The sequence below is a fragment of the Athene cunicularia genome (assembly GCF_003259725.1).
Source record: "Athene cunicularia isolate RWA chromosome 5 unlocalized genomic scaffold, athCun1 chr5_part1, whole genome shotgun sequence".
Classification (NCBI taxonomy): domain Eukaryota; kingdom Metazoa; phylum Chordata; class Aves; order Strigiformes; family Strigidae; genus Athene; species Athene cunicularia.
Window position 1 is genome coordinate 3,376,552 of NW_020799101.1, and position 12,302 is coordinate 3,388,853.

A 12,302-nucleotide genomic window follows, 5' to 3' on the forward strand; every position below is an offset into this window, starting at 1 on the left:
CCTCTCTGACTGGCAGCTCTCCAGCCACTCCTCCCCAAGCCTGTAGCCCTGCTGGGGTTTGTTGTGGCCCAAGGGCAGCCCCCGGCATTTGGCTTTAGTGAAACTCCTCTGGTTGACCTTGGCCAATCCATTTGCTCCAGTAACTGTGACTCGGAAGAACAACATAACAAACCAGTTTGGCATCACTTCCCATAAGGAACAGAAAGATATTTTCTAGGAGATTTTTCTAGAGTCCCATGGGCTGCAGGAGGAGCGTGCTGGTCCCCGCACCCAGAGTGGCTCTGGCATGGAGCTGTTTTCAGATCCTGATTCATCCAGGAGTAACAACTGCAGCAGAGGCAGAGATGCAGGATCCTGGTTTGGAGATTTCCCCATTCTAGTATCATTAACCCTACACTGGCCTCTGCCCCGGGTTATTTTGCCAGCTGCACTGATTAGTCACTCACTGTCCCTTTAGTTGCTTTGCTGTCTCTCTTCAATCCTGACATGTATTTCTATTAATCAGGCCCTTCCCCTGTCTGTTTTTTCTGGCTGGATTTGCAGAAGTGGTTTATTTACAAACCTCTCCAGAACTGGCCTCTTACGGTTAAGAGTGACGCGGGTGTTGGTTGAAGAAAAGCTGATTTTTGACAAACTCAGCATGAGAATGAGAACAGATGGGACTTTGATGAATTAGATATTGCTAAATGTTGTCCTCCCGCAAATCAGCTTGGTTTTCCCTATTAGCATGAGAAGCAGGAAAAAAGATTTAATTTCTCCAAACATTTCCCCTTAATGATCTACCTCTCCAGATTAGAGATTTTTATTGCTGCTTATCAGCAGAGCAGCTGAATTCCTTCCACAGAGAATCGACTGCAATTTTGAGTTGATTTCTGGTACTTCTCCCTCTCTGGGATGAGAACAGTGCTTAGGAGAGATGGTTGCTGTTTTTACATGGTATCAATTCAGGATTTTTTTTTAATGGTTTCAGGTTGATTTAATGGAATTTTTTTTATTATTTTTTAAAGGGTCAAGAGGAGGCACCAGCATATCCTGGAGATGCTTTAGGCTTTTTGCTCCGTCTGGCAGCGTTGCCAGGGCTCCTGCACCCTGGTGAGTCGCAGCCCACAAGGTGCCTGTGTGGAATGGAGGGTGGTACTCCTCACTGCCCCTGGGCTCAGGGGCCAGATCCACGGCCCCCCACCTGCACCCCCAGCATCGTTGATGGGGGACATTGCAAGGCTGGTAGAGCTGATGGGCATCGTGGTGGGTGTTGTCCCATCCCCACTAAGGCCTGCTCCTCTCTGTCACCTTTTCCAGGTGGTCTGGGCTCCTGGGGTGGAGGTTTTCTGTTACAGGGTGTGCGTGGCTCCTGTATTTTGCCCTCAGGCTGCAGGACTTACAGCCTGGCCAGGCAGAATCCAAAAAGCACTGAAGACAGCAGAGCTCTCCCCCTTGGGCTGGTTTAGCGGGCAGGCCGAGCTGATACGGGCACAGGTGTGCAGTGGGGCTGAAGCCATCAGCAAACATCTCTGGGGAAGGATGCAATGCTCAGCAGCTTGTTGCTCTTCCCTTGGGGTACCTGTTTTCCTTTCCATCACAGCTCAGGAACTCAGGCCTAAGGGCGACTGGTGAGGAGGTACGTGGGTATCCAAGGATCCGTGCTTCACCTCCGTGTGCTCTGGCACCAACCTCACTGTGCCTGGAGAGTTTAGGGGTAGTTCTGCTTGTCTGGATGGCTGTGCTGCAGACGAGGAGCAGGGACGGGGGCTCTGCCACACTTTGGGATGGAGGAAGGCTGTTGTAGGCGCTCTGGGATTTATCTGCTGTGTAGGCAGGTGGCTGAGAGAAAGATGAAGCGGGGGCAGCCCCTGGGGCTTTGCCAGGGCTGCTCGCCGCACGGAGCTTTGCTGGGTTTTACTGCAGGCAGTTGGCAAAGGATGGAGCCAGCACATTGTGGGTGCTCTAGCACTTGATGCTGAATGCTGTTTTGTACTTTCCCCAGCCTCAAGGTTGGCAAATACTACTTTCCTTTATGCTTCCAGCTCTGACTTCCTCGCATCTCCTCCTGCCCTGCCTGTCACCTGAGAAATGGTGTTCTGTGGATCCCAGATACAGGCGCTGGGTTTGGGGATGGCAGAAATGACCCTGTTTAACTCCTCTACAATGACTCTGGAGTCCCACAGGAACAGGATCCCGTGCTGTTTCACTGTCCCCTTCAGAGGGAGGGAGTCTGCAGTGAGGTTTTTAACGGTTCTGCTTTAATTATCCTTTCTGCCACTTGTAGGTCTGAGCCAGGATGGTGAAATAAAGCATCCACTCACCAGTCCCTTGAAGGAAACTGCCTTGCAGTTCAGCAGCACAGCAGGGATGGTGCGAGTAGCTGAGAGTCAGAGAGGGACCTGGGTGTGCTGATTGACAGCTGGCTGAACAGGAGCCAGCAGTGTGCCCAGGTGGCCAAGAAGGCCAATGGCATCCTGGCTTGTGTCAGCACTCGCGTGGCCAGCAGGGACAGGGAAGGGATCTGAGCCCTGTGCTCGGCACTGGTGAGGCCGCCCCTTGATCCCCAGGTTCAGTTTTGGGCCCCTCACCCCAAAAAGGCCATTGAATGACTCGAGCGTGGCCAGAGAAGGGCAACGGAGCTGGGGCAGGGTCTGGAGCACAGGTCTGCTGGGGAGCGGCTGGGGGAACTGGGGGGGTTCAGTCTGGAGAAGAGGAGGCTGAGGGGAGACCTCCTGGCCCTCTGCAGCTCCCTGCCAGGAGGGGGCAGAGAGGGGGGATGAGTCTCTGGAGCCAAGGACCCAGCGCCAGGCCCCGAGGGAATGGCCTCAAGCTGCCCAGGGCAGGGTCAGGCTGGCTCTGAGGAAGGATTTCTGTGCAGAAGGGGCTGTTGGGCGTTGGAATGGGCTGCCCAGGGCAGGGGGGAGTCCCCGGGATCCCTGGAGGGGTTGAAGATTCGGGCTGAGCCAGCGCTGAGGGATCTGGTGGAGTTGGGAACGGTCAGGGTGAGGTTCATGGTTGGGCTGGAGGAGCTTCAAGGGCTTTTCCAGCCCAGATGATTCTGTGATTCTGGTGGCTCCATGGCACGGGGCATGTCCATGGTCAGGGCTCCATGGTCAAGGAGAACCTGTGCACCCCAGAGGTCCCATCTGCCTCATGGGAGCACCCAGTGTCTCAGCCTTCCTGAGAAGGACACTGCCTTTCCTTTGAGTCCTGGGACTAAAAGCTATAAGCCTTGATTTTTATTTTTTCCTCACTCCTCTGTTCCTCTGAAGCTGCACAGCTCTGATTCATCACCTTGGTCACACTGTCTTTAGCATTGTCCATTAGTTTGAAACTACTGTCATCTTCTGTAGCGTATTATGTACCATGGCATCTTTTTCTATATTAGCCTGTCTTACCGTGTCCGAGTCACTGGATAAATGGAGACTGAAGCAAAGCTTCTTCAGCCAACTGTCTGGTAGGCAATTTAATTTCCTGTGCTGTAGGCTGTGTTGAGCATAGATAGCATGCTGGGGAAATGAAGAGCTGGCAAACACTGGGAGGGAGCAGAAACTTTCCCCACCTGATTCTCACCAGGGATTGGTGTAAGCCCTTGGCATCTCTTAGAATAATTTAGGTTGGAAAAGACCTGTAAGATCATCGAGTCTAACTGTGAGGGTTGCTCCATGTGAGGGTCTGTGACCTGGTGGCTGCTCTCTTCCCTGGGGAAGGCAGATTTTGGCTGTGAAGTACTGAGTTTTGGTGGCTCCAGAAAGCAGCTGGGCAGCAAGTCCCATTTTGGAGGCTGGGGTGATCGTGGCTGCACCAGCAGCAAATCCTCACTGGATCTCAGCCTTGCTGTGGCCACAGCTGATGGCTGGAGAGGGAGGGAGCCAGGGGCTGATAATTCCATCAGACTCCTTAACGGCTCCAGAGAGCGACTCTGAAGGATCCCTCAGTGTTAGACAAGACCTTCTTAATTGAATTTATTTTCCATTTAATTTAACCCAGCTAGAAGTAATAGGAAAGGGTCCAGGCATAGACTAATAGTCTCAGTGCCCACGGCTGCACGCGTGCTTGCACAGGCGTGAGTCACAGCCTAGTGTGAGGATGGGTTATCCACGGGCCTGGGGGTGTGGAGGCTGTGCTTTGCTGTTGCCTAAGAGCCCCTACGGGGCTCTGGCCCTGTTTTTTTCCTCCAAAGAAAAAAAGCCTGGCTCCAGAGGTCTGATGTCTCTAACAGCAACTTGTCTCTGCTGATGGCCACGCTGTCCGCAGGGTTGATCCTGACAGCCAGCTGCCCCACCGCAGCGCAATCTTCCCAGGCTCTCATCACGGCTGCAGATGGAGTTGCTCAGGGGCAGATGAGTAAGCCTGGAGTTGAAAAGCCGACCTTTTGGGTTTTGTATTTTTCAGTTTTACCTATGTGTGCTGATGCCATAGTCCTATCTTCTGCCCTCTGCCTTGCTCAAACCATCCTGGAGAGCATCCTGCTGTCCCACAGAGGGATGCTTCCCACTCTCCCATGGCAGGATTTGTGAAGCGGTGTTGAAACGTGCAGGTAAATAAAGAAAATAAATCCATGGGGACAGGTCTACCTGGCTGGATCGAGGAGCACACAACTGCTGTTTGACTTGGTTCTCTGGCAGGGTGTTTTAAAGAAAAGCCAGCCTGCAAGATTAAAGATTTAGTCAACGACTGCACAGATGTCTCGGACATCTGAGATGTTTCATCCAAGCTGTGGTTGTGGAGCTTCCCGGTGACAACTGGGAAGGGGTGGATCATCTTTCATCTCTCTCACCCTGTGCCTAATTTAGTCATGAAGGACACTTGTGCATCTTCAGAGCCATAAATCACTCTAATGGTTAGGTTTTAATCAGAGACGGTAGGCTCGCGTGCTGAGATCCTATCACGTACACTGATGATCATCTCTTCAGTGGGAAATGAGGCATCTGTGCATGTGTATTGTGTGTGTACGGGATAAATGAGTCAAATGGGCTCTCGCTAAGAAATTATGCTGGTTTAATCCTGAGCTTTGTGCATCGCAGTTGTTGTTCTGTGAGAGATAAATGGGAACGGCAACAAGCTTGTACTTCTAACGGGGGAGTGAGTGAATCTTGATAGAGACCTCAGTTTGTGATCTGTATTCACAACGGCTTGTCTGGCCTCTCCTCCTTGGGTTTTATGTCTGCTTTTTGTTTTAATCATTTAATTGTATTGGATTTTCTGAAAGGAGAAAGGCTCCCTTTATATGAACTCCTCCTATAAGATTGAAATATGGAGTTTAATTATCTCCCTTTTATTTATTTAAATGCCAAGGGCTTGCAATCCTTAGCAGGTGCTTCTGCAAAGCTGCTCTCCTCGATGGGATGCTAAAATGAGACGCTTCCAGGGGACATGACTCATTTGCAGTGTGAGTTACTTGTTCTGCTTTGCTGAGAGCATAAGCAATATCAGAGGAGACACGATTACTCACGGCTGCTCTTTCAGTCAGTAGCGAGCTTAGAAACCACGCAGGCAGCACAGGCGCGATCCGGAGTGTGGCTGCACGGTGAATTATTGATAAGGGAATAATAGCAAGTGGAGATTATCTCGCTTGTGGAATATGGGGAATAAATCTTTGCTACTGTACAGGGAATAAGTCTCCTGGCTAGAAAAACAGTTCCCAGCCAGGGGAATAATGGCAGCAGGAGGTTTTCCTTGAACAAAGAACATAGAAAAAGGCCCTGGGAACTATGTGAAGCATCGCAGGGAAGGGCTTTGGCTGTGAGAAAGACTTATTCACACTCTTTGTTTGGGAACTTCAATATAGTTACCCCTGTACTCAGCACTGGTGAGGCTGCCCCTCAATCCCCAGGTTCAGTTTTGGGCCCCTCACCCCAAAAAGGCCATCGAATGACTTGAGCGTGTCCAGAGAAGGGCAATGGAGCTGGGGCAGGGTCTGGAGCACAGGTCTGCTGGGGAGCGGCTGGGGGAACTGGGGGGGTTCAGTCTAGAGAAGAGGAGGCTGAGGGGAGACCTCCTGGCCCTCGGCAACTCCCTGCCAGGAGGGGGCAGAGAGGGGGGATGAGTCTCTGGAGCCAAGGCCCCAGCGCCAGGCCCCGAGGGAATGGCCTCAAGCTGCCCAGGGCAGGGTCAGGCTGGCTCTGAGGAAGGATTTCTGTGCAGAAGGGGCTGTTGGGCGTTGGAATGGGCTGCCCAGGGCAGGGGGGAGTCCCCGGGATCCCTGGAGGGGTTGAAGAGTCGGGCTGAGCCAGCGCTGAGGGATCTGGTGGAGTTGGGAACGGTCAGGGTGAGGGTCATGGTTGTGCTGGAGGAGCTTCAAGGGCTTTTCTAACCAAGATGGTTCTGTGATACTTAGCAAAGAGCTGCAGGTCTTCGCAGAGAAAGAGGTCATTTAAACTTTGGAAGTAAAACAGGCATCCCCTTACCTGTTAGGGCAGGCAGACAAGAGTGGGTGCCCAAAGTAGAAATGGCTAAACAGGGATTCCCTGGACTACCCTTGTCTGAGCCAGTGGGTGGGATGGCCCAGGGTTAGCCTGGTGGTGTGCTTCCAGGAGCAGCCATTGGCCATCCCGGAGATGCAGCTGCACGGCGCCTTGCATTGCGTGCTCAACGAGGAGCAGTGGGGTGTTTGGGGGCCCCGTGTCCACACTTTGCCTCCCAGCGTGGAGGGGGAGACCCTTCCCAAAGTGGGGAGAGGGAGACTGTCCCCTGCGGTGAGCAGCTTTTGATGGCGGGAGACTTGTGATGGGGCATCACAGCACCCGAGGGCCCTTTTATCTGTGCTGCTTCTGGGGCTTAGCTCATGGGGGATTTAACTGAAATAAAAACTCAGCTCCTCCTGACTGGAGGGCCCATTTTAGTGGCCTTTTAAGATACAAAAATACTGATGTGTGGTGTCTGGGTAGCCAGAGCAGAGCCACAGTACTGGGGGGACAATCATCAGCTCGCCAGGGAGGCAGGAGGGCTGCAGTGCAAGTCTGGCAGGTAACTTTTTTTTGCTCCCAACTTAAATAATGCAGGCACATCTGCTGGTTTCAGGAAGTTGGTTTGGTTTGTTTGGTTTTTTTTTCCCAAAGTGGTTTGCTGTCCACAGCAAGGAGAGGGGGATGTCTCATTTTGCCCCGTAAAGGATGAGAGGTGCCTTGGGGCTCTGCGACCAGAGCTGCCACACTTCAGATACGCCGTGGGCTGGCATGGGGCTCGTGGATGCACAGAGCAATCTGTCTGCAGAAAACACACGGGGAGGGCAAGGCTGGGCAAATACTCTTGGCGAAAGGACCATCTGGCAAAAACATGTGATTTGCACTAACCTGATGCTGTTTGGAGAACCAGCCTAGCTTTACTGGTTAGCCATCTGGTTTTCACAGGCTGAGTTTGCACCGGAGGGGAGGGAGGGACTTTTTTTTTTTTTTTCCCTAACCCCAGGGTTATGTTTTTCATGTTCAATATTGGAGAAGAAAAGGCAGGCTGTGACTTGGGGAAATAAATGAATGCACCCTCCCCATCTCCATACAGACCTCTGGCTCTCCCCACAGCAGATCACAGCCTGCCTGGTGGGTTTGCTCTGACCTCTAAGGGCAGCTGAGCCTCAGCTGGAGGAGACACAGAGCTTCTCCATGTCCCCAGCACTTTCATTTCTTCAGCCAGAGGACACAGAGGGTTATGTTGGCTTTGCTGCTGCCTCCAGCTCAGCTGCTCTGCTGGGAGGGGAACTGGTTGCAAAGGTGTGGGATGAGTTGGTGCCTGGGGAAAACTGAGCAAGCATGAGATGACCGCCTCACCTCGGGAAGAGATGTCTGCTGTAGTGATAGGACAAGGGGTTATGGTTTTAAACTAAAGGAGGGTAAATTCAGACTAGTATAAGGAAGAAATTTTTTATGATGAGGATGGTGAAACAGTGGTGCAGGTTGCTCTGAGAGGTGGTTGATGTCGGCTCCCTGGAAACATTCAAGGTCAGGTTGAATGGGGCTCTGAGCAGCCTGGTCTAGTGGAAGATGTCCCTGTCCGTGGCATGGGGGGATCAACTAGGTGGCCTTTAAATGTCCCTTCCAACCCAAATTATTCTATGAAAACAAAGTGGCATGCCTGAGGTTTTGCAAGGCACCTGTGACAGAGCTGGTAAGAGAACTCAGATCTAACAGGCTTCATGCTGGGAGTCATAACCAAAATACAGTTTATCCTTCTGCAGGCAGTGTTTTTCTGCTTGGCACTTCTCCCAGGGTAATCAAACAGCCCTGTGCACTCCTCTGCCTGGTGAGCCTTTGCTGTCTGTGTCGATGCCTGCTCTCCAGAGAGCAGGGCTAATTGCTTGCTGCATCTTGCCGTTGTGCTCCACAGCAGGATTAGAAGATTGCAGCCTAGATGAAACTAGTGGGGTGGTTTGGGGGTTGTTTTGTGTTTGGTTTGGTGTTTGGTTTTGTTTTTTTTTTTTTAAGGTCCTAGGCACTCTGCTCCCATATGGGAGCCTGTTGCTGATCCTGAGCTTCTCGCTGCTGGCTTGGCAGGAGCTGAGGGATCACTGCAGACCCACCATGCCATTGCAACCATCCTGAAGGGTGTCAGGCACTGAGGGTGTGAGCTAGAGGGTGTCTCTGTGTCCCAATGAGCACTTCTAATTAGTGTATGCTGAGTATTTGACCATAAATAATAACATCAGTGTCCCAACTGCAGTTGCCATTGGTGCTTGTTGCCACCTTTGCAAACATGATGGATGGAGGACAAGGTCTTATATAAAAGGATAACCAGGAGGTACTGTAAAAGCAAAACTTCCTGGCGTGGGGAAGGGGAGGGCAGACTCATTAGGGCGGTTATTGACCCCCCTGTTGCCTTTAGCTGTGCTGGGTTTTCCCCATACACGTGCAGGTGTACCTGTGATCACACACGCCTGCTGTCAGTGCGTCCTCCCATCTGGACTGGTGCAGTGTGTGCAGTGTTGTCCCTTCCCCAGTCGTGTCAGGGAATGGCCTCAAGCTGCCCAGGGCAGGGTCAGGCTGGCTCTGAGGAAGGATTTCTGTGCAGAAGGGGCTGTTGGGCGTTGGAATGGGCTGCCCAGGGCAGGGGGGAGTCCCCGGGATCCCTGGAGAGGTTGAAGAGTCGGGCTGAGCCAGCGCTGGGGGATCTGGGGAGGTTGGGAACGGTCGGGGGGAGGGTCATGGTTGGGCTGGAGGAGCTGCAAGGGATTTTCCAACCAAGATGATTCTGTGATTCTCTGGGGGGATAGTCTGGGGATCACCCATCCCAATAGTTGCTCCTGCAGTGGTGCAGGTGACGGCAGGGCTGAACTGATGCTCAGACCCCGACGATGACTGCAAAACCGATGTGTTCCCAGTTCCCTGCAGTTTGCAGGCAGTTGGGATTTAAGTGAGCTGTAGAAAGTTGTGATTTCAAGCTCAGGTGTGTGCACAGGTGAGAAATCTGGGCTCTGTGTGGATCAAATGAGTTTGCTTCCATTATCCCTATGAGGACCTTCAATACTGGGAACTGGTAGGGCTCTGCTGCCAACCCCATGCTTTGTCAGGTCGCTGACCGGGTGTTGTCTGGAGCATCCTCTGTCGCTGTGCATGGCTGGAAGGGGCGCTGGGGAAGTTTTTCAGTCACAGGGATAGTCATTTCAGGGATTGTGGCTTGGCTGTGCCACCATGGAGAGCCACATCTGGACCGTATTTCTGGGAATCTATAGAGCTGAGCTCTGTGTTCTCACTCAATTACAGTGGGACACTTGTCAGCAGTTTCTTGTTTTTATTTCCTGTGACTTTCCAAACTTGGTTGTTTGGGTTTTTGTTAAAAAGAAAAAATATTGGGGGGGGGTGTGGGGGTGTGGAACCTAAAACAAAACAACAAAAACTCCAGAGCACATGACTCGTGTCTGAAGCGCACCGGGAATGGATTTTTTTTCTGGGCAGGAATGACTATGCTTCTGCTCTAGTGGTGTGTGTGCGGGGAGAACAGGCTTCCTAGAGAGGTGGTTGATGCCCCAACCCTGTCAGTGTTTAAGAGGCATTTGGACAATGCCCTTGATAATTTGCTTTAACTTTTGGTCAGCCCTGAAGCTGTCAGGCAGTTGGATTAGATGATCACTGTGGGTCTTTTCCAACTGAAATAATTTTATTCTGTTCTTCTCTAAACTGCTGTGGGTAAGAGATACTCAGTGACCTGTTTGTGGGGCACAACCCAGGAGCACCTTCAGACCTTTCAGGGAAAAAGTGGCCACAGAAGGATGCAGAATTCGCCCCCTGATACCCTGGTCCCTGCCTGTGCTCTGCATCACCCTCCTGGTGTGGGCACTGGAGATGGGACAATCCTTTAGCCAGACCTGTGCAACACAAAATGAAGGTCCTCTTCCAGTAATCTCTGCCTAAAAGCACATAGTTAATTCTGATACATTGAGATGGGAACTTTAAATTTATTTAATTGCGGGTGTAAACACAGAATACTCATAGGGTTGCTGACATCTGTAGTTTTCACTGCCCTGTTATGCATAGGAGCTTTTCAATAATTACAGTTGTCATTAACACCATCAACGCTAACGCGTACATTTAAAACAGACTAGTGCTGAATGTTTTTTTAATTTATTGAACCAAAGTGATCACACTTGGACATTTCCTTGTTTTTGAAAGGAATTGTTGAGCTGACTAAGCTTCTCATCCTGTCTCTCATCTTGTAAGGCTTCATTTCATCACCTTCTCCAAAAAAACCTGCTCATAGTGTAGCTTTAACAGACCTCATAAACATCACAGGGCAATGACTGTCAGTGTTGGACCTTAATTTCCCCCCACATTCTTGATGCCCTCTGGAATGAACACTCTGGAGTCACTGAATCTGGCTTTCGCCAGCACGTTATCTTTGTGCGTGGGCATTGGATCAAACCCCATTTATCAATGCAAGACCACGATTGCTTGGCTTCAACAGAGAGAAAAATCCTTCCTGGCCTGAAAACCTTGGCAGCAGGTTGGCAGAGTGGGCAGCTTTCAGCCCTCCTCCTGTGTTGAGGCTTGGCTCTGATGCCATCAGTCCTTCATTGGAAAGCTCCTGCCTGTTGGTGGTGTCAGCCAAAACATTGTTATGACCCGATTCCTAGAGCTTTTTCTTAACATTTGGCACAAAGGTGCCTCCTGCTGAAATCTCTCGTGTATCTCTTTTCTGTATTTGTACAGGGTTGAGTGTCTTCAGCGCAGACCTGGATCAGTGATCCTGCTCCTCAGGAAGACTGTCAGACCAGCCTACCCACAATGTTTCCCAGCCCTTCTGAGCAGGTACCAGGAACATTTTCTTCTGCTTGGGAGGACAGCTGAGGGCAGACCTTTCTGGCAAGAAAGTCTACTCTGCTGCTGTAACAAGATTATTTGGGCATTTTCCTTCAGGTGATGCTACCCAGGGCCATCTTAGGCTGGTCAAAGCGAGAGTCTATGTCCTGCCAGCTGATGGAAGCTAATGGGCACTGCTTTGCTGCTGGGATGGAGGCAACTGTTTTTCTCCCTTTCTTCACAGGCTAGCTGCAAATCAGCACATCCCAACCTTGTTCCCAAATTTTTGTCTTCCTTGGAGCACCATCACCAACAGAGCTGGCTTTTTAAAAAGCCCCTGGTGGTGAGCATCTTCTCTCTGGCAATAAGGGATACAGCAAATATCTGTGAGACCCCCATGATCACAGCTTGGCTGTCGACAAGGTCAGTGATATCAGCACCTCCTGGGCTGCAGAAGTTGCACTGAGAACCTCACGCTTGAAGGCTACTGGTAGAGCTGCTCTTTGTGAACTTCTCTTCCCTTTTTGGATTTATGAATGGTTTTGATCCTGCCCAGCAAATTCCACACTTTAGTGGTGGGTATATCCTTCAGTCAGTTTTAAACTGGATGCCTAATAACCCCTCCAGCTGCCTCTTAGTTCTTGCCTTGTAAGAAATCCCAAATTGCCTTCTCCACACCTCTGGTGCACCAGTCCTGGGCTTCACGGTGTCTCCTGCCTGCACACCTCTGTGCCTTGGCCATTTCCAAACCACATGTGGACTATTCCACTCTGAGCCCTGCTCCCAAGTTGTGGAGAGACATCTGAAAAAGAAAAACAAGGCTCTCCTGCAATATTTATCACACAGGAAGGTTCAGCATCTGTTGCTGCCTCTGAAGCTCCCCAGGACCAGCATTCAGCTGCTTTTCCAGGTCACCTGGAGCCTCTGCTGAGCTTCATGGTGGCCCAAACAGAGGGTGACACCAGCACCTTTGAGAGCTGCTCTGCGTCCTGGCCTGCCCCGTGGTACAATGTGATGCCCTAGTCGTGAAAAAAAAGTTGATGGGGGTAGACTTCTCTACTGTGATTTTTTTTTTTTTTTTTTTTTTTCTTC